This window comes from Neovison vison, chromosome 9, assembly GCF_020171115.1.
Source record: "Neovison vison isolate M4711 chromosome 9, ASM_NN_V1, whole genome shotgun sequence".
Classification (NCBI taxonomy): domain Eukaryota; kingdom Metazoa; phylum Chordata; class Mammalia; order Carnivora; family Mustelidae; genus Neogale; species Neogale vison.
Window position 1 is genome coordinate 96483392 of NC_058099.1, and position 25450 is coordinate 96508841.

The 25450-nt window shown below is 36.3% G+C and overlaps 1 protein-coding gene and 1 non-coding gene across 2 annotated transcripts in view; one reads left to right on the forward strand and one right to left on the reverse strand.

Moving 5' to 3' along the window:
- The window catches only part of JAK2 (Janus kinase 2), a 127595-nt gene that overhangs the window by 18877 nt on the left and 83268 nt on the right, over window positions 1-25450 (forward strand). The gene's annotated exons all lie outside the window — the stretch shown is intronic.
- LOC122917870 lies at window positions 722-829 on the reverse strand. Its single transcript, XR_006386497.1, has one exon. It is a non-coding gene; the product is annotated as a U6 spliceosomal RNA (small nuclear RNA).

Below are 25450 nucleotides of genomic sequence, written 5' to 3' on the forward strand. Positions count from 1 at the left end.
AGACACAGTTGAAGCTCATCTACATATTCCTACTCCTATGTCTCCCCCATTTACCTCACTAGACATAATCACTAGCCTGAAGTTAGTATCATTTGCATGCATATTTTAAACTTCTACTGCATATATGTATCAGTGAATAATATGTAGTAGTAAATCCTGGTTTAAACCTTAAATAAATTGTATCATGCAAAAATATCAATCTCCTGCTACAACTTGCTTTTTAAACCTCACTTATCTTTATGACATTCATTTACCCATGTTTTGAGATACACTGTAGTTCATTCATAAAATTGATGAATAATTATGAATTATTATGATAATTACAAATTATGAATATGAATAATATATGAAGTAGTGGCCATATATATGGCCATATATATAGAATCTTACATAATTTATATACCATTTTAATATAATTTATATACCATTTATACCATCTATAATTTATATACCATTTTTTCTACTGATGGACATTTAGATATTTATTTTATTGTTTTCATTTTAATTTCAGTATAGTTAACATACAGTGCTATATTAGTTTCAGGTTTATAATACAGTGATTCAGCAATTCCATACATTTCTCAGTGCTCATCTCAAGTGCACTCCTTAATCCCCATCACTTATTTCCCACATCCCCCCATCCACCTCCCTTCTGATAACCATCAGTTTGTTCTTCTATAGTTAAGAGTCTGTTTCTTGCTTTGTCTCTCTCTTTTTCCCCAGAAATACAGAGTACTTCATGAATTTGCATGCCATCCTTGCACAGGGGCCATACTAATTGTCTCTGTATTGTTCTAATTTTAGTGTATGTACTGTTGAAGTGAAGCACTATTTATGTTTTTTTTTTATCATTACAAATAATGCTATTGTGAACATCATGCAGTGGTATATTCATTTCTCTAAGGTCATAACCAGAAATGGAATTTCTGGTTTGTAGCGTAGTTGTATCTTCAGGTTAGTTAAATGTGACTCATTGCTCTCTAAAACCAGTTGTTTGAAGCGTCTACATCTTCTCATCCACACTTGGTATCTTCAAACTCCTTAATTTTGGCAACCTGATGAATATGATTTGGTATCTTGATTTGCATTTACTTAACTACAAGCAAGACCTACCATCTTCTTTGTTGATCTATTCATATCTTTCGCTCCTTTTTCCATTGGTGTTTCTTTTACTTATTGATTTATATTTTGTAGTTACCTTCTTTTAGTTTGGCTTAAAATCACAAGGATTAGTATCATCTGGCACCTGACAGCTTGACAAAAATGTCCTTTTTTGGTTAACATTTCTTTATGGTTTTGTTATGTGTCTCTTCTAAGCACTGTATACATTGATTTCAAAAAGGAAATCTGCACTGGGTGCCAGGGTGGCTCAGTTGGTTAAACATCTGACTTTAGCTAAGGTCCCGATCTCAGAATCCTGGTTTCCAGCCCTGCCTCGGGCTACTCCTTCAGTGGGGAGTCTGCTTGTCCCTCTGCCCCTCCTCCTGCTTGTACACACACTCACACACACACACACACACACACACACACACATTCCCTTTCTCTCTCTGTCTCTCTTTCTTTCTCTCTCAAAAAAATAAATAAAATCTTAAAAAAAATACGGTCTGATGTTCTTTGTCTTCTAGAAGATGGGTTTCATAGGGCTTATTATTTAACATTTATTATATTTGTTGACATTTGGACTTAAAAACTTTTTGCCAGCTTTTCCTTTTAATTTTTTTCCTGCCATTTTATAGATTATAAATCTTTTCTTTCAGTTGTTAACCTAAAAATTTTTGACGTATATGTAAGGTTTTATAGGCGAGATAAACATGACACCAGGCAAAGTAGGCGCAAGGCAAGATTTATTAAGGGCACTCTCCGGCGAAGTTTCAGGGCTCAGGAGAAGGGGAGCCAGGAAAGTTGTCATTGTCGAGGTGAAGAACTCACCTAAAGACACTTTATTTAAAGTTTCTTAATATATCTGACTGTGCAATGTCATCCAAACTTGACACCATTACTCCTTTCTTATAACCTCATTCTAATGGAACCTTGTTATTATCTCAAGTTTGACAATCTCTGAAGTGAACGGTTAATTGTACCAATCTCTGGTCACGTTCTTCTGTTTTTTTTTTGTTGTTGTTGTTCATTTGTTTGTTTGGTCTTTTATGTTGTATTCCTGTGCCCTTGATCCTGTCCCTGTCCTCCTATGGCTAACACCTTCCCCCTTTGTTTTTCCCTTGTTTCTTTCGTATTAGCTCTGGTAGCTTAAGACTGGAAGAGATTATGCTGAGTGAAATAAATCACGCAGAGGAGTCTATTATCATATGGTTTCACTTATTTGTGGAGCATAACAAATAGCATGGAGGACATGGGGAGATAGGAGAAGGGAGTTGGGGGAAATTGGAAGGGGAGGTGAACCATGAGAGACTATGGACTCTGAGAAACAATCTGAGGGTTTTTAAGGGGTGGGGGGTGGGAGGTCGGGGTACCGGGTGGTGGGTATTATAGAGGCACGGATTGCATGAAGCACTGGGTGTGGTGCAAAACACAATGAATACTGTTATGCTGAAAATAAATTTTTAAAAAATTAAAAAAAAAAAAAAGAGGGACGCCTGGGTGGCTCAGTTGGTTAAGCGGCTGCCTTCGGCTCAGGTCATGATCCCAGCGTCCTGCGATCGAGTCCCGCATCAGGCTCCTTGCTCTGCGGGGAGCCTGCTTCTCCCTCTGCCTCTGCCTGCCTCTCTGTCTGCCTGTGCTTGCTCTCTCGCCCTCTCTCTCTGATGAATAAATAAATAAAATCTTAAAAAAAAAAAAAAAAAGAATGATCTCGTAGCTTTTTTAAAAAAATCCCCTTCTTTCACTATCAGCAGCTATCCTGTCTCTATTCTGCTCTTCATCCTTAAGAATAGCCTTGTGGCCTTGATTTCCTTTTCCTCATTACTCTTTTCTTAAATTCCACTCCCCGCCCCCCACCCCCCAGATATTTCATAGGCGTTGGTCTCCAAATCAGATCATACAGAAGAGTTCATAATGCAAAAACCATTACAATGAGAAGTTTTATTCTTCCCACTTCAGTCCTTTTCTCCAGGAGTTCATTTTGACCAGTAACTTCTTGTAGTTCAATCTTGATTTCACCCAAGCACTGTTCCCCTCCCCCTTTCCTCAAATTAAGCATTTCACGTAAGGTGAAGTAGTATATTGAGAACTTGATTTCTTGTGCCAGAAATCGTAGGCAGTATTGATTTCTCACTTTCTAGGATTAATGTACTTCTTCCCAGCTTCTCTTTAGCCACCCCCTTGCCTTCACCTCTCCTCCTCTAGCACTTGCATTTTTATATCAAGATGAACATTTACATTGTGCCTGGTAACCATAATTAACACTTGAGTGCTTTGTAGATGGTTCTAATTTGCAAAGCAATGACAGTGCTTATATTATATTGAGGGTTGTTACAGAGCCAAGACACATGCTATAATTTCATCACCTTTCTTGTCAAGTTTGGAATTGCCTTTTTCCCCCTTTTCTTTCTTTCTTTTCTTTTTCCTTTATCCTCTGTGAGTGTGTTGTGTTATGTTGTGTTTTGTATTTGTTTTTAACTCCTTCATGGCAAGCAGCCTAGTACCCACTTTTTTTCTGAAGTCTTCCTTCCAATGACCCCTTGCTGGGCTGAGTGCTTTAGGTCTGCTGCCCACCTGTCTCTCAGCACGTGACTTAACTTCACTACTGTCCAGGGTTGGATGGATCTTCTGGACCTGATGTCATCTTTTTGATTTACTCCTTTGGTTTGGTTGGTATGTTGTATCTTAAGAAATTGACTTCTGAAATGCTGCTTTTGAGGTAACCTTGAAATATTTAAATATTTGAAATCACTTTATTCTGCTGGGTAAGAATTCTAAGTTGAAAACCATGCATGAGGTTAGAAAGTAAAAATAATGACACAAAATGAAAGGAAAACTATCTTTACCCTTCAGTACCTTTCCCTAGTTTTTTTTTTTGCTAACTTCTTAATTGCTAAATTCAGTGAATTTTTCCCCTTTCTGTTTCTATCTTATTTAACATCTTCATAGTATTTGACAAATCTTCTCATGACACTCTTTTTCTTTTCTTTTAAAGGAACTTTAGTTTTATTAAGATAGATACAGAAAAGCACACTACTCAGATGTATACATATAGCACAGTGAATTTTTACAAAGTGAACACTTCCAGCTTTTCTCCTGCTTCTTGACCATTTCTTTTCAAGAATCTGCTACATTCCTCTTTATGTTCCCTCATTTCTCACAGTTCCAGATAGTTCTTAAATGTTTGGACTGCAACAACTTGGTTTCTAACCCTCTTCTCATCTTGTATACCTTATGTGTATCTTTATGCTTAATGACTTTAAAAATCTGTAGCAAAAACTACATAATGTTGCCCTTAGCTTTTAGGAATCTAGCTGCCTGTACGATATCCCAATCTGGATGTGTCATAGGTAACTCAGTTTCGTTATGTGCCAAACTGAATCCGTCATTCCTCCAAAGCTATTCTTCCATCCTGCTCTGTGAATTGTGACACTGGACACCTACCTGGCCTCTCAAACCCTAAACCAGGAAATCATTCTTAATTCCTCATATAGCAAACTGATTACTATGAATTTTCCTTGTAATTGTTTTATAGGTGCTTCATAGTCCAAATATCTAAAATCTACTTTCCTGGGGCGCCTGGGTGGCTCAGTGGGTTAAGCCGCTGCCTTCGGCTCAGGTCATGATCTCAGGGTCCTGAGATCGAGTCCCGCATCGGGCTCTTTGCTCAGCAGGGAGCCTGCTTCCCTCTACCTCTCTCTCTGCCTGCCTCTCTGTCTACTTGTGATCTCTCTCTGTCAAATTAAAAAAAAAAATCTTTTTAAAAAAATAAATAAAATCTACTTTCCTTTCAAACTTACTTTTCTCTATCTTGGTGCTTAGCATTGCTTTCTTTATACCTAGTTGCTCAGTTGGAAATCTCGAATTCAGGTTAGATTCCTCAGTTTCCCCAATGTCCAGTTAGTAATAAAGGTAAATCTTTGCGGTAAATCTAGGTAGTACACAGCGCTGTCCTTTCACCATGTGTATTCTATTACAGTTATTGTAACACTTTATGTATTGATTTATATCTGTCCACATTATTTCCTTTCTACTCCAGATGAAGAGCTTTTGAGGCAAACAGTTACATCTTTCTTTTGAAAAATGTCGAACATGTAAATGAACATGAGGTTAGTTGAATGAAGTCAGATGATACAATATGTAAACATAAAAGTATTGGAATACATTTAGGCTAGAAGATTTGGCATGAACAACTTTAAAAATTCCAGAATTTCTCATAAGCTAACAAACATGGTACATATCTGTCTTATCTAGGTTTTGGTTGAATTACTCCTAAAATATCTTTGTAAAGAGAGGGGAAATATATAAGTAAGCACAGTGTCCTGACATTTTATCTTGTTTTGTCAAGGATTCATAAAGTAGCACTTTATATTTTACTCTATCACCAGGAAGTTTCTTTGACAGTTATGGATTATTGTGGTATATTCTCCAAAATAAGCTCCATTCTGTGAACATGGGTTTTAAGTGATTTTTTTTCCTACTTTTAATTTTTATAAGTATTAGTAGAGAATAATGGAAACCAACATACACTTAAAGAAAACTAAATTCCAACAAATTAATTAGAATATATTCCAAATATTAGCAGTTAGCAATCAATACAAAAATATTTTATGAAATGTATACCAGAGTTGTTTTAAGGTTAGCCTGAGGCTGATTAAGACATTTTTAATAGTATATCAAAGAACAATTCTACTTAATGACAGAGGTGATAGAAGCAAAAACTGAGGGAAATAATAAACCAGAATATGGCTTTTTAGGAAAGGGTCCTTTTATTTGAGATGGAAGTGTATAGTAAAGACAATTTCTTCAAGTGATGAATAAAAGTAGGTGAGGCTAAAAAATAATTGATACTTCTTGCTGTTACCTTTTTAGCTGTCATTCCTCAAGTGTTAGGTTAGCCTTTGAGGAATGTACAGATACAGAAAAAGAGGCACTTTAATTCTGTAGCATTCTACTACTGTAGTTCTCAGTCAGTGTTTGTCATTACTGTGGGAAATTACATTTGATAAAAAAATATCTTGAGACCTTTTTTTCACAATAGTTGCTGAAAAGTAGATCCAAGTTCTTACTCACTGATGATTTCTGTTGAAGACATAATGTTCCCATTACCATTGATGAGAAGCTCAAATTGGACTTTCTCTGCCCTTGTGCAATTCATGTTATGTAACTTTTCTTGGCTGTCCCTGTACTTGGATGTTTGATTACAGTTTGGGGGAGGTATTGCGTTAGATGTCATTGGCCAAATATGAACTTTAAAAGTATGTCTGGCAGCCATATATCTAGTAGAAACCAATAAATCTGAAGTAGGAATGAGAAGAGGTAAAGACAACAAAAGCTTGTTTTGATGCTAACAGGTATCTGAGGGAATTGTTTCACATTCTTTATGTTTCTTCTAAGAATAGGCATACTTTTGGGGCTCCTGGGTGGCTTAGTTGGTTGAGCCTTCAGCTCAGGTTATGATTCCAGAGTTCTGGGATCATATGGGGTTCCCTGCTCAATGAGGAGCCTAGTTCTTCTTCTGCCTCTTCCCCTGGTTGTGTTCCTGTTCTCACTATCTCTTCCTCTGTCAAATGAATAAATAAAATCTTTTTAAAAAAAGGCATACTTTAAAAAAAAAGTTTTATTCAGATCTAATTCACGTACCATACATTTTGCCCCAATCATACATTTTTGTTTTAAATTGTAGAAGCAAAACTGGAATCTATATGAAAATGAATAGTGAGAAATTGTGTTTAGCTATCATTCCCAACTGCTTTAGTGATAGTTTTTTTTGCTTTTCTCAAACCCTTCTCCAAGAATTTTCTAGGCTTATTGGGTTAGGATGAGGGATTTGGGGGATGACAGCCATTTGTCTTCTAGAATGATATTGTAGATAAGGAACAGAGGGAAAGTTCTCCGTGTTATATGTTTTTCTGTTCATAACTTTTTTCTTGACTGGTTTCTGTGATTTTGAGCTAAGAGGATCCAGCAGGCTTAAAGAGTGAGAGTCTTTTTTTGTGCTATGCCTTAGTATTTTTGCCTCTTTTATCAGAAACTGCTAGAATTAGTAATCAGACCTTGGGATTAAAAATGGTGAGGCCATATCTTTTGGGGTGCATTTCTTTTCAAAAACAAAGTGCTTTTGTGGGAAATTCTTTTGATTTGAACCTCTGTGGCCTTAAAGATAACATATCTTTTTGACTGGGTTTGCATGTAAGCAATACTTCGCATAAATGGAGGATAAGGGAGTCCTGGAAAGGCTACAGTTCCAAGAAAAAATTTATTTACTAAAGTTCTGTGTTTTTTTTGTTTTTGTTTGACAGTAGGTTATTTAACTTTATAGGTAGTTTCTGCTCTTATTATTAAATGCCCTTTTCACATGATTTGATTAATTTATTTGGATTTTTTTCCTTATATAGTGTAAAAAAGCTATAAGACCTGCTAAATTGCATCACAGAGATTTATTGTCAGTTCAGAAAAGACAAAGCAGAACGTGATAAGTAAAATTTACCATTTGTTATTCTAAGGAATCAACTCTACTAGTTGTAATTCAGTTGAATTAATTTGGTATAAGGGTGGTTCCTTAAGTTATTTATTTCAGAGACTTGATTCTGTTGGGAAAGAAGTTGAATATACTAAAAATTATTTTTAAAACCAACATTTTGAGGGGTGCCTGGGTGGCTCAGTTGGTTAAGCGACTTCCTTCGATTGAGCCTTAGATCAAGCCTCGCATCCAGCTCCTCTGCCTGCCACTCTGCTTACTTGTGCTCTCTCTCTGTCAAATAAATAAATAAAATTTTTAAAAAAATAATAAAACCAACATTTTGAATATTTATTTATTGGAAAGAAAGAAACTGTCTTTATTCACAGATAGTATATTTAAACAATTACAAAAAAGTCCATGGAATCCACGAAATAACTAATAAGATTACTATGAGAATTTACCTAAGCTATTAGGATGTGTCAGGTCACACAAACCAGTTGCATTTCTATTTACTAATAATAAACAGTGGGAAAAAATATTTTAAACATTATTTGTAATAGATTAAAAATAAAAACAAAATAGAAGATGTGTAAGATTTTTATAAAAGCTACAAAGCACTGTAGGAACAAATTGAGGAAGATACTAAAGTGTTTTAAAGTTGAGATTTGGAGAAGCACATCAGTTTGGACTTGGTTTGGCTGCATATAAAGAAAATTGCAAGTAATAGTGGATTTATGTTTCTCTCAAGTAAAAGAAGATATTATGCTGGACATTTGGCTCCATGATTACCAGGAAGCTAGTTACCAGCTATCTTTTTCTTTTTCCAACCTTTACCCTTAACTTCCATCGCAGGATCACCTTGTGGTTCCAAGAGGGCTATTAGAGCTCCAGCCATGGTGTGTTCATTCCTCATAGCCTAAAGGAGGAAAGGGCAATGAAAAGAATGCCACTTCATAGTTAAATCAGCCAAGAGTGGAATTACTGCATCATAGTGTGGATATCTGGCGCCCAATGGGTGCAAGAGCATTTGGCCCTGCAGGTGCCAAACAGACAAGTTCTGCTCTTCAGTGCTGACAAAATCCAAAGGCAGAGAGATGAGAGGTATTGAAACATGAAAGTAATTTATTTTGTGAGGCCAGTATTGGAAGGACAGCAGGCCAACGTCTCAAAGACTGTTTCCCAAATCCTGAAAAGGTTTATGTAAGGAAAATGTGGGACAAAGTTAGGTGAGTACATCCATGTGGGCAGTAAAGGTCAAGTTGATCATTGTCTTGGAGTGAGTCACCCAGGGTCTTGCTGGCATCATGGCAGCCATTATTGCTTGAGGGGGTAGTTTTGGTTCCCATCACAGGATGCTACCAACCCCTTGCCCCAAGTCTTTTGCCTGAGTTAAAAAATAAGCTGGAAAGAATTTAGTCAGTTGGAAAATACAGACTAAGTTCAGATGGAAGTAATTAAAGTCCCCTTTCATATGTATAACTTTGTAAGAAACTGCCAGTTTTTCAAAGTGGTTGCTCTTTTTTTTTTTACATTCCCACCAGGAATGAAAATTCCAGTTGCTGTACAACTTTTGTAACATTTGGTGTCATTAGTCTTTTTACATTTTTGCCATCCTAATGGGTGTGTGTTGGTATCTCATGGTTTAGTTTGTATTTCACTGACTTGGTGGTATTCAGCAGTTTTTCATGTGGTTTGGGGCAGTTTTTAAAAATCTCCATTTGTTAAGTTTGTTCAAATATTTTGGTCTTTTTTATATTATTGGATTATCAGTGTTTCTCTGTATTCTAAATATAAATCCTTTGATATATGTATGTATTGCACATATTTTTCTCCCTGTCTTTTCATTTTCTTAACAGTCTTTTCGTCAGCAGCAACTTTAAGTTTTGGTAATATCTAACTTGTCACTTTAGTAATATCTAACTTGTTGCTTTTTTTTTTTAATGTCTAGTACTTTGTGTCTTATCTAAGAAACCATTATAATTCTAAGGTTAATCAGGTGATGGTATGTGTGTGGTTCTATTTCTAGACTGCCTATTCCATTTCATTTATCTATTTGTGTATTCTTGTGTCAATACCATATGTCTTGATTATTGTAGTTTTATAGACAATCTAGAGATCAGGTAGTATAAATCATTCACCTTTGCTCCTTTTAAAAACTGTTTCGACTTTTTTAGATCCTTCGCGTTTCTTTTATATATATTTTTTAAACATTTAAAAATATTTTATTTATTTATTTGACAGAGAGAGAGAGAGAGAGACAGCACACAAACAGGGGGAACAGCAGAGGAAGAGAGAAAAGCAGACTCTCTGCTGAGCAGGGAGACCCATGTGGAGCCCGATCCCAGGACGCTGGGATCATGACCTGAGCCAAAGGCATTGGCTTAACCAACTGAGCCACCCAGGCATCCCAATCCTTCGCATTTCTATGTACATTTTAGATTTAGCTTCTCAATTCTTGTAAAAATGCCTGATGGGACTTTTTAAAAAGATTTTATTTATTTATTTGACAGATCACAAGTAGGCAGAGAGACAGGCAGAGAGGAGGAAGCAGACTCCCTGCTGAGCAGAGAGCCCCGATGGGATGCAGGGCTCCATCCCAGGACCCTGAGATAATGACCTGAGCCGAAGGCAGAGGCTTTATTTAACCCACTAAGCCACCCAGGCTGATGGGATTTTGATTGGGATTGATTGGGATTGCATTAAATCTGTATATCTGTTTGGGGAGAACTGACAGCTTAGCAGGCTAAAATCTTCTACTAAAATCTAGTCCATAAAAATTATTTAGGTTTTCTTTCATTTTTTCTCAAGTTTTTCATCTCATGTTAAATTAGAATATCTTTCATCATCTGTATCTCTCTATATTTCATTTTTTGATGTTATCATGGGTAGTATCTTTAAGATTTTATTTTGTAGTTTGTTGTAGGTATGTAGTTTAGAATGTAGATTTTATTACTCTGGTATGATGAGGCCAATAAATCAGGAGATAATTACCATTGATAAGATAATTGTTACACTCAGAGATTCCAATAAGAGGTGGGGTTATACCATGCCAAGAAGGGCCACAAAAGGAAACATCAGGGTCAGCCAGGAGGTGGGAGGTGGGGGGAATGTGGGCAGGAAGCTTTATTGTGGTTTTTGTGGGACACATTGGGTGAGGCCAGGTATGCATGTTGAGGATTGACTAATCTGAACAATTTCAGTGGTCTCTGGGGTACAGAGGCTATATCAATTTACATTTCCTCTTACAGTGTGCACAGGTTCCCTTTGTCATATCAAAGCAGCGGCTTTTTTTTCTTTTTTTAGATTTTATTTATTAGAGAGTGTGCACGTGAGAGTGTATATATGCACACGACAGGTGGGGATAGGAGCAGAGGGAGAGACAAGCAGACCTCCTGCTGAAGGTGGAGCCCTTCGTGGGGCTCAGTCTCAGGATTCTGAGATCATGACCTGAGTAGAAATCTAGAGTCAGGTGGCTAACTGACTAAGCACCCCAGGTGCCCCTCAAAGCAGCTTCTTATGATCTTTTTATTTCATTGTGCAGTATTTGCTCTACCATTTTCCTTTCCCATTTTTGTCTATTTGTGTCCTCCTTCCATTTTGGTCTTAAGCTACTTGATTATTTTAACTTCCTTCCTTCCTTCCTAGATCTGTGCTGTCTAACAATAACTACGCACTACATGTGACTATAAAATTTAAAGTAATACAATTAAAAGTTAAACTTCATCTCTCAGTAGTAGTGGCTAAATTTCAAGTATTCTGTAACCATGTGTGACAGTTATTATATTGTACAGTACAGATACAGAGCATTTCCTTTATCTTGGAAAATTCTGTTGGCATGGTGATCTACATCTTATGTTTTTATTGTTTTTTTATTTTAACTACTTCATTTTTTGCTTCTCTGAATTAATTTCTTTTTACAGATTTCATCAGGTGATTTTCTTCATTCTTTAAACATCTTTAGATATGTTTTATTAAAAAATTAATATATATTTAAGACATAATTTCATGTGAATATTATTTTAGCTTTGCTTCATTTGTACTTAGAGCTGTATTCAAATGTTACTATTTTTTATAATGTACTTAAAAATTTTCGCATTAACTTTAAAGGAGATTTCCCCCCCTTAATTTTTAGTTGACAAATTGTGTCTATGATGAATGTTGTTTTTTGGCATTGTTTCATTGTTTATAGGGCTATTGCATATTCCTTTTTTTTTTTTTTAAAGATTTTATTTATTTATTTGACAGAGAGAGGTCACAAATAGGCAGACAGAGAGAGAGAGGAGGAAGCAGGCTCCCCGCTGAGCAGAGAGCCCGATGTGGGACTCGATCCCAGGACCCTGAGATCATGACCTGAGCCGAAGGCAGCGGCTTAACCCACTGAGCCACCCAGGCACCCATGCATATTCCTTTTTAAAAAAATTTGATGTTTTCCTCCATCTTGGTACAATAAACCATTTGTATCCACTGTCCATTATGCATCTTGAAAATCTATGCTGCTTTCATAGATAAAATTCTAGAATAATTGTAAACTTAAATCTAATTTCACCATTCCTGAATTGCTTTGAATGTGTTAGATGTTGAACAAAGGTTGAACTTGGATTTGTAATCCAATGTGAGATGATGTATTTCTTCATTTTCAGTATTAATTGATGTACATTTGTTTTGATTTAATACGGTCTTCATTTTATTTAAATGAAGAAATAGGGTACTTTCTTGTACCCTATGATTTGTCTTTGCTTAATTGTCTGTGAATTGCTAAAATGTAAGAAACAAGGAGGCAAACCATTTCAGTGATGTCAACTGCTATGTCCTTAGCACCTGGAATAGTGCCTCGCCCATCACTGGTGTTGAATTTTGAGGGAGCTCACTTAATAACATCACTTTCCAGACTGTAGTTCCAAATTGAATAAAAGGGAAATGGCAGGTGAGTGAGTATGAGTAGATATCATTTGTTTTTATTGACAGATCTGTCGGTGACCACAGTTATGCTGTGGAGGAACAAAGGCTCTTAAAGCACTCCAGAGGTAACAAAGTGTGTACAAATAGCCCTGGGATGGCTGGAAGTAAAAGACCTACTTCTTCAGGGTTAGCAATGCCTTTAAAATGTTAAGGCATTATTGAGGAGGCAGAATGCCTCCTTCCAGTTAGCTCTTTAAGATCTGGGGGAAGAACCTCTGGTGTGTAATCACCCATTGTGAGGTCACCAAAGATATAAGTTATTATTTCTGCTTTAGTGAGAAGCTAGTCAATGTATTTTTGCATGAATTACTGAAAATTTTATAACCATTAATTAGGTTTTGTTAGTTCTTTTAAAGATTGCTTGTATTGCTGTGGTTTTTGAAATGTATTTAATCCCTATTTTCTGAGATTAGCATATCAGTTTTGTTGATCTTTTCAAAGAATCAGATTCTGGTTTCATTGATCTATTTTTTTTCTTTATGTATAATTTATTTCTGCTCTAATTTTTATTATTATTTGCTGGGTTTCGGTTTTGTTTGTTCTTTTTCTACCTCCTTTAGGTGTATGGTTAGGTTATTTGAGATTTTTCTTGTTTCTTGATGTAGCTTTGTATTGTTATAAACTTGCCTGTTAGATCCACTTTTGTTGCATCTCAAAACCCTTAATAAAAAGATAAAGAGCCTATCAGAGATGAAAAACACAGTGAAATAAAAAATATACTTGATAGAATACATAGCAGGCTAGGTGAAGCAGAGGAATGAATTAATGATCTGGAATAAGAGTAATGGAAAGGAACCAAGCTGAGCAAAGGAGAGGAGAGAAAATTCTGCAAATCCAAAGTAGTCTTAGGAAACTCTGGGACTCTGTCAAGCACAATGACATTTACATTGAAGGGATCGTACAAGAGGAAGAGAGAGAAAAGGGGCAGAAAATTTGTTTGAAGAAATAATAGCTGAATACTTCCCTAATTAGGGGAAAGAAACATATCCAGATCCAGGAGGCACAGAGATTCCCCCTACCCCAAATTTAGTCCAAGGAGGTTCACACCAAGACACACAGTAATTAAAATGCAAAAAGTAGCAATAAAGAAAAAAATTTTAAAACAAGAGAAGACAGTTACATACAAGGCAAACCTCATAAGGGTATCAACAGATTTTTCAGCAGAAACTTTGCAGGCCAGAAGGGAGTGACATGATACATTCAAAGTGCTAAAAGGGAAAAATCTGCAGCCAATAATACTCTGTCCAGCAAGGCTATCATTCAGACTAGAAGAAGTGATAAGGTGTTTCTCAGACTAAGAAACTAAGAGTTCCTGACCCTTAAACCAGCCTTCCAAGAAATATCAAAGGGTACTCTGAGTGGGAAGGAAAGACCATGAGAGAGTAAGAAAAGTAAAAAAAACACAAAAACAGTAAAAATAAGTATTTCTATAAAAATCAAAGGATTCATAAAGAAATAAAAAGATATAAAATATGACATATGCCTAAATATATATAAAACTTTAGGGTGGGGGAAGAGGAGTAAAGAATGGGTTCAAACTTAAGTGACCATCGACTTAATATAGATTGCTATAGGAAGAATTTTTTATATGTGAACCTACTGGTAACCACAAATCAAAAACCAGTAATAGCTATGCAAAGAATAAGGAGAAAGGAATCCAAGTATATCTCTAAAGAGAGCAAAAGAAGAAAGGATCAGAGAAAATCTATAGAAACACAAAACAGGTAACAAAATGGCAATACATCCATACTAGTATTAATTAATACAATTAATAAAAATAAAATTAAATAATACTAGTAAATTAATAATAAAATTAATAAAATAAAATTAAATTAAAATTGATACTAATATTAATAAAATTGAATAAAGTTAATTAGTGTTAATTTTGAATGTAAATGGGCTCAAAACTTCGATCAAAAGACGTAGGGTGACAGAATGGATAGAAAAATAAGACTCATCTTAATGCTGCCTGCAAGAGACTCATCTCAGACCAAAAGATTGAAAATAACACATTGAAATGAGGGGATCAAGAAACATATATCATGCAAATGGGTGTCAAAAGAAAGCCAGAGTAGCAACAGTTATATAAGACAAAATAGCCTTTAAAACAAAGACTGTAATGAGACAAAGAGGGACACTATATAATAATAAAGGGGACAGTCCAACAAGAGAATATAACAATTGTAGGGGCACCTGGGTGGCTCAGTCAGTTAAGCTTCTGCCTTTGGCTGAGGTCCTGATCCCAGGATCCTAGGATCAAGCCCCACGTTGGGCTCCCTCCTCAGTGTGGAGTCTGCTCAACAAAATTGGTAAACCTCCAGTCATACTCATCTAAAGAGAGAGAGAGAGAGAGAACACCCAAATAAACATCACTAATGAAAGAGAAGTAACAACCAATACCACAGAAGTACAGTTGTAATACAGTTGTAACAGAATGTTATGAAAACCTATATGTCAATAATTTGACAACCTAGAAGAAATGGATAAGTTCCTAGAAACCTCTAAGCTATCAAAACTGAAGCAGGAAGAAATAGAAAATTTGAACAGACCAGTTACCAGCAATGAAATTGAATCTGTAATAAAAAAACTTCCCCCTCCCCCAAAAGCCCAGGACCAGAGGGTTTCACAGGCATGTTATGCCAAACATTTAGAGTTAATACGTATTGTTCTCACACTATTCCAAAAAAACAGAAGAGGAAGGAAAGCTTTTATTTTTCATTTTATTTTATTTTATTTTTAAAGATTTTATTATTTATCTGACACACAGAGAGATCACAAGCAGTTAGAGAGGCAGGCAGAGAGAGAGGAGGAAGCAGGCTCCCTGCTGAGCGAGCCCGATTTAGGGCTCGATCCCAGGACCCTGAGATCATGACCTGAGCCGAAGGCAGAAGCTTTAACCCACTGAGCCACCCAGGTGCCCCAAGGAAAACTTTTAAAAATTCATTCTATGAGGCCAGTATCACCTTGTTACCAAAACCAGATAAAGACATCACACAAAGAGAACGCAGGACAATATCTCATGAATATGATGCAGAAATCCTCAACAAAATACTAGGAAGCCAAATCCAACAATACATTAGAGAGATAATATCTCCTGGCCAAACGGGATTTATTCCTGGGGCACAGGGATGGTAAACTATTTACAAAGTAACCAATGTGATAGATCACCTCAGGAAGAGGAAGGATAAAAACCATATGATCATTTCAGTAGATAAAGAGAAAGCATTTGAAAAGTATAATATCCATTCATGATAAAAATCCTCTGCAAAATAGGTCTAGAGGTAACATACCTCAACAAAGGGCCTTATATGAAAAACCCACAGCATCATCCTCAGTAGTGAAATACTGAAAGCTTTTCCCTAAGGTCAGGACAAGGATGCCCACTCTCACCATTTTTATTCAGCATAATACTGGAATTCATAGATGTAGCAGTTAGATAACATAAAGAAATAAAAGGCATCCAAATTGGTAAACTCTTTACAGATGACATGATACTATATATAGAATACCCTAAAGACTACCAAAAACTACCAAAATGGCTAAAGGAATTCAGTAAAGACGCAGGATACAAAATCAATGTACAGAAATCTGTTCCATTCCTATGTGCTAATAGTGAAGCAGTAGTAAGTGAAATTAAGAAAAAATTCCACTTATAATTGCACCAAAACTATCAGAATACCTAGGAATAAACTTTTTAAAAAAATATTTTATTTATTTATTTGACAGATAGAGATCACAAGTAGGCAGAGAGGCAGGCAGAGAGAGAGGAGGAAGCAAGCTCCCTGCTAGAGCAGAGAGGACTCTGGGATCATGACCTGAGCTGAAGGCAGAGGCTTTAACCCACTGAGCCACCCAGGCACCCCTACCTAGGAATAAACTTAACCAAAGAGGTGGGGACCTGTACTCTGAAAGCTATGAAACATTGATAAAAGAAGCTGAAGATGATGCAAAGAAAGACATTCCATGTTGATGGATTAGAAGAACCAAATATTGTTAAGATGTCTGTACTACCCGAAGTAATGTATAGATTTAATCCAATCCCTATCGAAATACCAACAGCATTTTTCATAGATCCAGAACAAATGATGGTACAATTGGTATGGAACCACAGAATAGCCAAAGCAATTTTGAAAAAAAAAAAAAAGCAAAGCTGGAGGTCTTCCTCTCCCAGATTTTGAATTATACTACAAAGCTATAGTAAGGAAAACAGTATGGTATGGGCATAAAAATAGATATATAGGTCAATGGCGTAGAGCAGAAAATCCAGAAATAAACCCACAATTATGTGGTCAATTAATCTCTGACAAAGAAGGAAAGAATATACAATGGGAAAAAGGCAGTGTCTTCAGCAAATGGTGTTGTTAACTGGACAGCTACTTGCAAAAGAATGAAACTGAACCACTTTCACTATACATAAAAATAAACTGAAAATGGATTAAAGACCTAAATGTGAGACATGAAACCACAAAATCCTTGAAGAGAGCACAGGCAGTAGTTTCTCTGACATCAGCCATAGCAACATTTTCTATGTACGTCTCCTGAGGCAAAGGAAAGAAAAGCAAAAATAAACGATCAAGACTACATCAAAATAAAACGGTTCTGCACAGCAAAGGAGACAGTCAACAAAAGGAGAAGGCAACCTACTGAATGGGAAAAGGTATTTGCAAATGACATATCTCATAAGGGGTTGGTATCCAAAATATGTAAAGAACCTATACAACTCACCACCCAAAACCCAAATCACCCAATTAAAAAATGGGAAGAAAACATGAACAGACATTTCCCCCAAAAGATGTGCAGATGGTCATTAGACCGATGAAAAGATGCTCAACATTACCCATTATCAGGGAAATGCAAATCAAAACTATAATGAGATATCACCTCATCTTTTAGAATGTCTAAAATCAACAACACAAGTATCAACAAATGTTGACAAGGGTGTGAAGAAAAAGGAACCCTCTTGTACTGTTGGTGGGAATGTGAACTGGTATAGCCACTGTTTTCCATAGAGGCTATACCAATTTACATTCCCACTTACAGTGTGCACAGGTTCCCTTTTCTTCACATCCTTACCAACATTTATATTTTGCCTTTTTGGTAATAGCCCGTCTGACAGGTGTGAGATAGTATGTGTTTTGATTTGCATTTCCTTGATACTTAGTGATGTTCAGCATCTTTTCATGTTCCTGTTGGTGCCTATATGGCTTCTTTGGCAAAATGTCTGTTCAAAGTCAAAGAACTTCAGTCCATGTTTTCTTCTCCTAATTTTATGCTTTCAGGTCTTACATTCAAGTTATTAACACATTTTGAATTTATTTTTGTATATGGTGTAAGATAGTGGTCAAGTTTCACTTATTTGTGTGTAATGGATTAGCAACAATTAGTGAAGAAACTGTCCTCCTCCATTTCATATTCTTGCCTCCTTTGTAGTAGGCTATAGTATGTTCTTTTCTTTCAAGATTTGACTTTATTTGACAGAGAGAGAGAGATCACAAGTAGGCAGAGAGGCAGGCAGAGAGAGTGGGGGAACAGGCTCCCTGCCTAGCAGAGAGCCTGATGTGGGGCTCGATCCCAGGACCCTGAGACCATGACCCAAGCTGAAGGCAGAGGCTTTAACCCACTGATCCACCTAGGCACCCCTCATATTATATTCTTATAATTGTACTTCTGTGCTGTTGGTTATGATCTCTCCTCTTTCATTCATGATTTTATTTATTTGGGTCCTTTCTCTTTTCTTTTTGGTAAGTCTGGCCAGGGGTTTATCGATCTTATTAATATTTTCAAAGAACTAGTTCCTAGTTTTGTTGATTTGGTCTCCTTTTCTTCTAGTGTCTATTGCATTGATTTCTGCTCTGATCTTTATTATTTCTCTTCTCCTGCTGGGTTTAGGCTTTATTTGTTGTTTTCTCCAGCTCCTTTAGGTGTAAGGTTAGGTTTGTCTTTGAGACATTTCTTATTTCTTGAGAAAGGCTTGCATTGCTATATACTTCCCTTTTAGGACTGCCTTTGCTTCATCTCAAAGATTTTGAAGAGTTGTGTTTTCCTTTTCATTTGTTTCCATGAGTTTTTAAAAATTCTTCTTTAATTTCCTGGTTGACCCATTCATTCTTTAGTAGGATGCTTTTTAGCCTCCATGTATTTTTCTTTCAAATTTTTCTTGTGGTTGACTTGAAGTTTTAAAGCATTGTGGTCTTAAAATATGCCTGATGTAATCTCAGTCTTTTTTGTATCAGTTGAGATCTGATTTGTGACCCAGTATGTCGTCTATTCTGGAGAATGTTCCATGTGCATTCAAGAAGAATGTGTATTCTGCTTTAGGATGAAATGCTCTGAATGTATCTGTGAAGTTCCTCTGGTCCAGTGTGTCATTAACAGCACTTGTTTCCTTGTTGATTTTCTGCTTACATGATCTGTCCATTGCTGTGAGTGGGGTGTTAAAGTCCCCTACTATTATTGTAATATTATTAATTAGTTTCTTTAATTTTATAATTAAGTGGTTTATATATTTGGTTTCTTCCAAGTTAGGGGAGTTATAATTGTTAGATCTTCTTGTTGAATAGACCCTTTTATTATGATATAGTGTGCTTCTTCATTCTTACTACAGTCTTTGGTTTAAAATCTAGTATATCTGATATAAGGATGGCTACTCCAGTTTTTTTTTTGATGTCCATTAGCATGGTAAATGGTTCTCCACCCCCTCACTTTCAGTCTGGAGGTGTCTTTGGGTCTAAAGTTAGTCTCTCGTAAGCAGCATTTTGATGGTTGTTTTGTTTTTTGTTTTTTAATTCTGTCTGAATCCCTGTCTTCTTTTTTTTTTTTTTAAGATTTTATTTATTTATTTGACAGAGAGAGAGATCACAAGTAGGCAGAGAGGCAAGCAGAGAGAGAGAGGAGGAAGCAGGCTCCCTGCTGAGCAGAGAGCCCGATGTGGGACTCGATCCCAGGACCCTGAGATCACGACCTGAGCCGAAGGCAGCGGCTCAACCCACTGAGCCACCCAGGCGCCCTGAATCCCTGTGTCTTCTGATTGGAGCATTTAATCTATTTACATTCAGAGTGAATAGTGAAAGATATGACTTTAGTGCTATTATATTATTTGTACAGTCACTGTTCCTGTAGATTATCTCTGTTCCTTTCTGTTCTTTGTTACTTTTGGGTTCTCTACTCAGAGGATCCCCTTTAATATTTCTTGCAGTAGTTTAATGTTCACAAACACCTTTAGTTTCTGTTTATCTTGGCTGCTCCTTATTTCTCCTATTCTGAACGATAGCCTTGCTGGATAAAGTATTCTTGGTTGCATATTTTTCACGTTTAGCACATTGAATATATCGTGCCCATCCTTTCTTGCCTGCCAGGTGTCTGTGAACAGATCTGTTGCCAGCCTTATATTCTACCCTTGTAGGTTAAGGACCTCTTGTCCAGAGCTGCTTTCAGGATTTTCTCTTCATCTTTGAAATTTGCAAGCCTCACTGTTATATGTCAGGGTATTAAATTATTTTATTGATTTTGATGGGGGGGGTGTTCTCTGTGCCTTCTGGACTTTAATGCCTTTTACCTTCCCCAGGTTAGGGCAGTTCTCTGCTATAATTTGCTCTGGTATACCTTCTCTACCCCACCCCCCTGCCCTTCCTCTGGGATCCCAAGTGTTTCAAATATCGTTTTGCCTTATGGTATCAGTTATCTCTTGAATTCTCTCCTTGTGATCTCAAATAATTGTTTCTCTCTTTTTTTCTAAGGTTCTTTATTTCCCATTATTTGGTCTTCTGTATCACTAATTCTCTTTTCTGCCTCATTTATCCTTGCAGTTAGAGCCGCCATTTTTATTGCATCTCTTTAATAGCCTTTTTAATTTCTACTTGATTAGAGTTTAGTTCTTTTATTTCTCCAGAAAGGGGTTCTCTGTTGTCTTCTATGCTTTTTTTCAAATTCAGCTAGTATCCTTATAATCATTATTCTGAACTGTAGTTCCAACATCTTACTTATATTATACTGATTAGGTCCCTAGCAGTCAGTACTGCCTCTTGTTCTCTTTTTTTGAGGTGAGTTTTTCCATCTTGTCATTTTGTCCATAGAAGAATAGATGAGCAAGAGAGCAGAATACTAAAATGGCCATGACGACCCCAGAGAAATATACATGAAACAATTCAGAAGAGACCTGAAACTGGAAAAAAAAAAGAAAATTAAGAGAGAGAGATTATAATCAGACAGTTGAACAGAACAAAGCAATACACTGGATTCTGTGTGTATTTTATTAGAAAATTAGATCCCAAAATTGTAATGATAGAAAAACTTATATATGTATAAAAATAAAATTAAACACAATGAAAGGATAGACTGTAACTGTAAAAATGAAAATTAAACAAAAAAAGAAAACAAAAAAGAATACAGACAGGTGAACAGAACAGAGCAATATACTATATCTGAGTATATTTTGGTCAGTTAATTAAACTACATCTCAAAATTGTAAAGAAAGAAAAATTTATGCATATACAAAAATTAATTACAACAAAAGGATAGAATGCAACTGTAAAAATGAAAATTTTAAAAGACTTTAACAACAACAAAAAAAGGAGTATGATCATACAGGTGACTAGAACAGACTCATATACTAAATTGTAGGTGTATTTTGGTCTGTTAGAAGTAACTACTTCCCAAGATTGTAAAGAAGGAAAAATAATTTGAACTCTTTTAGAGCTTCCTTGTTGTCCTTGATTTTATGACTGTTTCTTTTTATCTGTGTAAGTAAAAGTGTTTTTATTTATTTTATTTTAAAGAGATTTTATTTATTTATTTGACAGACAGAGATCACAAGTAGGCAGAGAGGCAGGCAGAGAGAGAGAGGAGGAAGCAGGCTCCCTGCTAAGCCGAGAGTCTGATGCAGAGCTCCATCCCAGGACTCTGAGATAATGACCCAAGCTGAAGGCAGAGGCTTTAACCCACTGAGCCAGCCAGGCATCCCTATTTATTTTTTTTTTTTTTTAAAGATTTTATCTATTTGACAGACAGAGATCACAAGCAGGCAGAGAGGCAGGCAGAGAGACGGGAGGAAGCAGGCTCCCTGCTGAGCAGAAAGCTTGATGTGAGCTTGAACCCAGGACCCTGGAATCATGACCTGAGCTGAAGGCAGAGGCTTTAACTCACTGAGCCACCCAGGCGCCTTAGTAAAAGTGTTTTTAAAACTAAACTTTATCTCCTCTCAGAAGATTCTTTTACTGTGAACCTAGACATGTTTAGTACCAGTGAAATTTCTTCTTTTATTTTTAAATGTTTTTTCTTGTCTGTGTTCTTTTTTCTGCCTAATGGAGTGCTTAGAGTTAGACTTTCTTGATTATTTCCCCCTCTTAGTTTTTTTGCTCATAATTTCTCTCTCTTGATCTGGGAGACCAGGAGTTTGTCTTGAATTTGTCTTCTAAATTATTTGATATTTTCTGCTGTATTATTCAGTGTTTTCACTGAATTGTCATTATTTTTTTGTGGTTAACTATTTTCATTCTCTGATCCTTTTTAATGATCCTTTACTGATGCTTTATGTTTTCAAAATATTCTGAATCTCTCTGAGGATACCAAGGAGAATTTTTTAAAATTTTAATTCAATTAGCCAACATATAGTACATCATTAGTGTCACATGTAGTGTACAATGACTCATGGTTGTGTAGAGCATCCAGTGCTCATCCCCCCACTCACCTCCCCTCTGTAACCCTCAGTTTGTTTCCTAGAGTCAAGAGTCTCGTGGTTTTTCTCCCTCTCTGATTTCCTTCCATTCAGTTTGCCCTCCCTTCCCCTATGATCCTCTGTACTATTTCTTATATCCCACATATGAATGAAGCCATATGATAATGTTTTTCTCTGATTGGCTTATTTCACTTAGCATAATACCCTCCAGTTCCATCCATGTCAGTGTATATGGTAGGTATTCATCCCAAGGAGACAAAAACACTCTCTTCCCTGTATTATGTTTGTTTCATCTGTAGTCGGCTGTTTTGCTGCTCATTTTGGCCCTCCTCTTTTATGCGTTCTTCCTGTCCCCCTTCACCCCTAATATGTGATGATCCTTATCACTCCAAATTTATGCTTTTTGTATGTGTATGCAGACTATTTTTAAATACCCCCTTCTGTATGTATTTTAAATAGAGTATTTCCTCCATTCTGTTGTGTCTGTCATCTGTTCCTATCTACTTTTTATCTTCCATCAGTTCTTTGAAATTTCTGATTTTGCTGATAGCACTGTTTCTTATTTTTCCAAGCTCTCATGAATTTTGTCACATGTACTTTTCATTTTACTCCTTTTCATCCTTTTGGCTATTGTTATCTCTTTTGCTTTTACATCTATTATAAATTTCACTGTCCATTATCATGCTTTTAAATAATTGTTATTGTCTTTTTAAAAATTTAAGAAAAGAAAGAAAAATAGGATGTTATACTTACCCACATATTTACTATTTTTGAGTTCTTCATTCCATTCTACAAATCTAAGTTTGCATCTGGTATCGTTTGCCTTAATCCAGAGACCTTTTTATTTTAAGCATTTCTTAAAGTTTGGGGGCAGTTTTTGGTGATGTGTTCTCTCAGCATCCATTTATCTGAAAATATATTTGTTTATCTTAAATTTTAAAGGTCACTTTTCAAATGTCAGTTGTAAGTTTTATCATGGCTCTCCCGTATGTATATGGCTACTTTTTAGATTTTCTCTTTGATTTTTAACAATTTGATTATGATGTAACTAGATACGGATTTTTACAAATTGGGGCTATATGAACTGTTTGTATTCATGGTTTGAGATATTCAAATTTAGAAAAAATTTAGCAAATATTTTTCCAAGTATTTCTTCTGCCTTGTTCACATGTGTTGGATTGCTCAGTATTGTAGAGGTCATATGGTTTTTATATCTTCATGCATTTATCTTTTAATGTGAGTCTATTACATTTGTATCATAGTGAACAAATTTTATAAAATAAATTCAACATTTGGATTTGCTGTTATTCCTTTCTTCATATTTTATCTCTTGACTCTCTATAACATTTTTTCTTTATGTTAAATAAGTTTCAGTTGACAGTTGTCTGTTGTGGATGTTATCTTGTATAAACTCTGGATAGTGTGGATTTCAGTCTTTCTTTGAAGTGTAGAGCTTTGTTGTAGAAGGTAGTTCACCCTGTGGGGGCTTGGTGTTAGGCTTTGTTAGGACTGTTCATTCCAGTTTTGTCCTTACTTCTGATATATGGCTCTTATTCCTCAATTGTGCCTTTTCTAGAGTTTCAGTGAAAAGGGTGCGATATTTACCAATTCCTTCTACATTCAAACTCTGATTCCCCAGGACCAGGTAGCTAATGAAATCTCTTCCTATTTTTTTTTAGGTTCCTAGTTATTGCCTCTCCCTGGGCTTTTTGGAATCTCATCCCAAGCATGGGAGTTCAGGAATCAGCCCCTCTTTTTTCCCAGGATTTCTGCCTTTGATTTCTTTCTGATTTAGCAGCTTCCTTGATTCTTCTAGCCAGTAAGACTACAACTTTGTATAAGAACTCTGTCCTCTTTTCCAGCAACCACCTGGGCACTACAAAGACTTTGTAGTTCTTTAGGATAAAAGATGGAAGAATATGGACCTCATTTGGTGTTTTTCCTTTGGTCAAGGGTCATATCTCCTTCAGTTGCTGTCTGCTTGTCAATATCTTCAGTGTTTTGTTTTTTTTTTAAGATTTTATTTATTTATTTGACAGAGAGAGATCACAAGTAGGCAGAGAGGCAGGCAGAGAGAGAGAGGAGGAAGCAGGCTCCCCGCTGAGCAGAGAGCCCGATGCGGGACTCGATTCCAGGACCCTGAGATCATGACCCAAGCCGAAGGCAGCGGCCTAACCCACTGAGCCACTCAGGCGCCCCTCTTCAGTGTTTTTTAAGGATAATTTGTTCTAGTGTTTGTAATTATTATCAGTAGATTTTATGGGTTTGTATAGGATATCAAAAGCATCCAAATAGGAAGAAGTAAGTATATATGTGTACACACACACACACACACACACACACACACAGAGGAGGAGTATTCAGCCTTAAAAAAAAGGAATACACATTATTTGCAACAACATGGAGAAAACTCAGGGGCAAGTAAAATAAGTTAGAATGATAAATACTGCATGGTACCACTTACATGTGTAATTAAAAAAGTCCAGAAGGAAAGTATAGGATCCAAACAATGGTGAGGACAAATTGATGACATGCTTGCAAATTTGCCCATTAATGGCTAAGAGTTCATTTTAGATGAGGTTCTCTGAGTAAAAAAAGAGTGTAATAAATTAAAAGAAAATTTATAAAAATTTTTATTTTTGAACAAATTAAAATTGTTTGAATTTGTGTACGCAGTTGCAGGTAGACTTCACAAATCTTGTGGTTTTAACAATTGCCAGTTTCTTGTTTCTCGTTTCTCTAGTCACTGGAAATCCCCAGTTATTTGAAGAACTAAGTATTTTTTTTTAAAGATTTTATTTATTTATTTGACAGACAGAGATCACAAGTAGGAGAATGCAGGCAGAGAGAGAGAGAGAGAGGAGGAAGGAAGCAGGCTCCCCGCCGAAGCAGAGAGCTCGATGTGGGACTCGATCCCAAGACCCCGGGATCATGACCCGAGCTGAAAGCAGAGGCTTTAAACCACTGAGCCACCCAGGCACCCCAAGAACTAAGTATTAAACTCTAGTGTTTTCTCTAATTTAATAAGGTCCTTATAGTTAGATACAGAGCTGAATTTCACCTTGCACTTCACTTAATCATCGTTTCTCTTTCCTTTAATGTCTAAACTTAGTATGGTGCTTGGCACTCAGTAAATGCTGTATGCTGTCTGTTTGCTGTTATTTTCCCCTTCTTCCTTCACATGGCTCTGCTCATGAGTTAAATGAGTACATCTGAGGGAAAGGTGGTGAGATTTTTAGTTCTTTCTGATGTCAGTC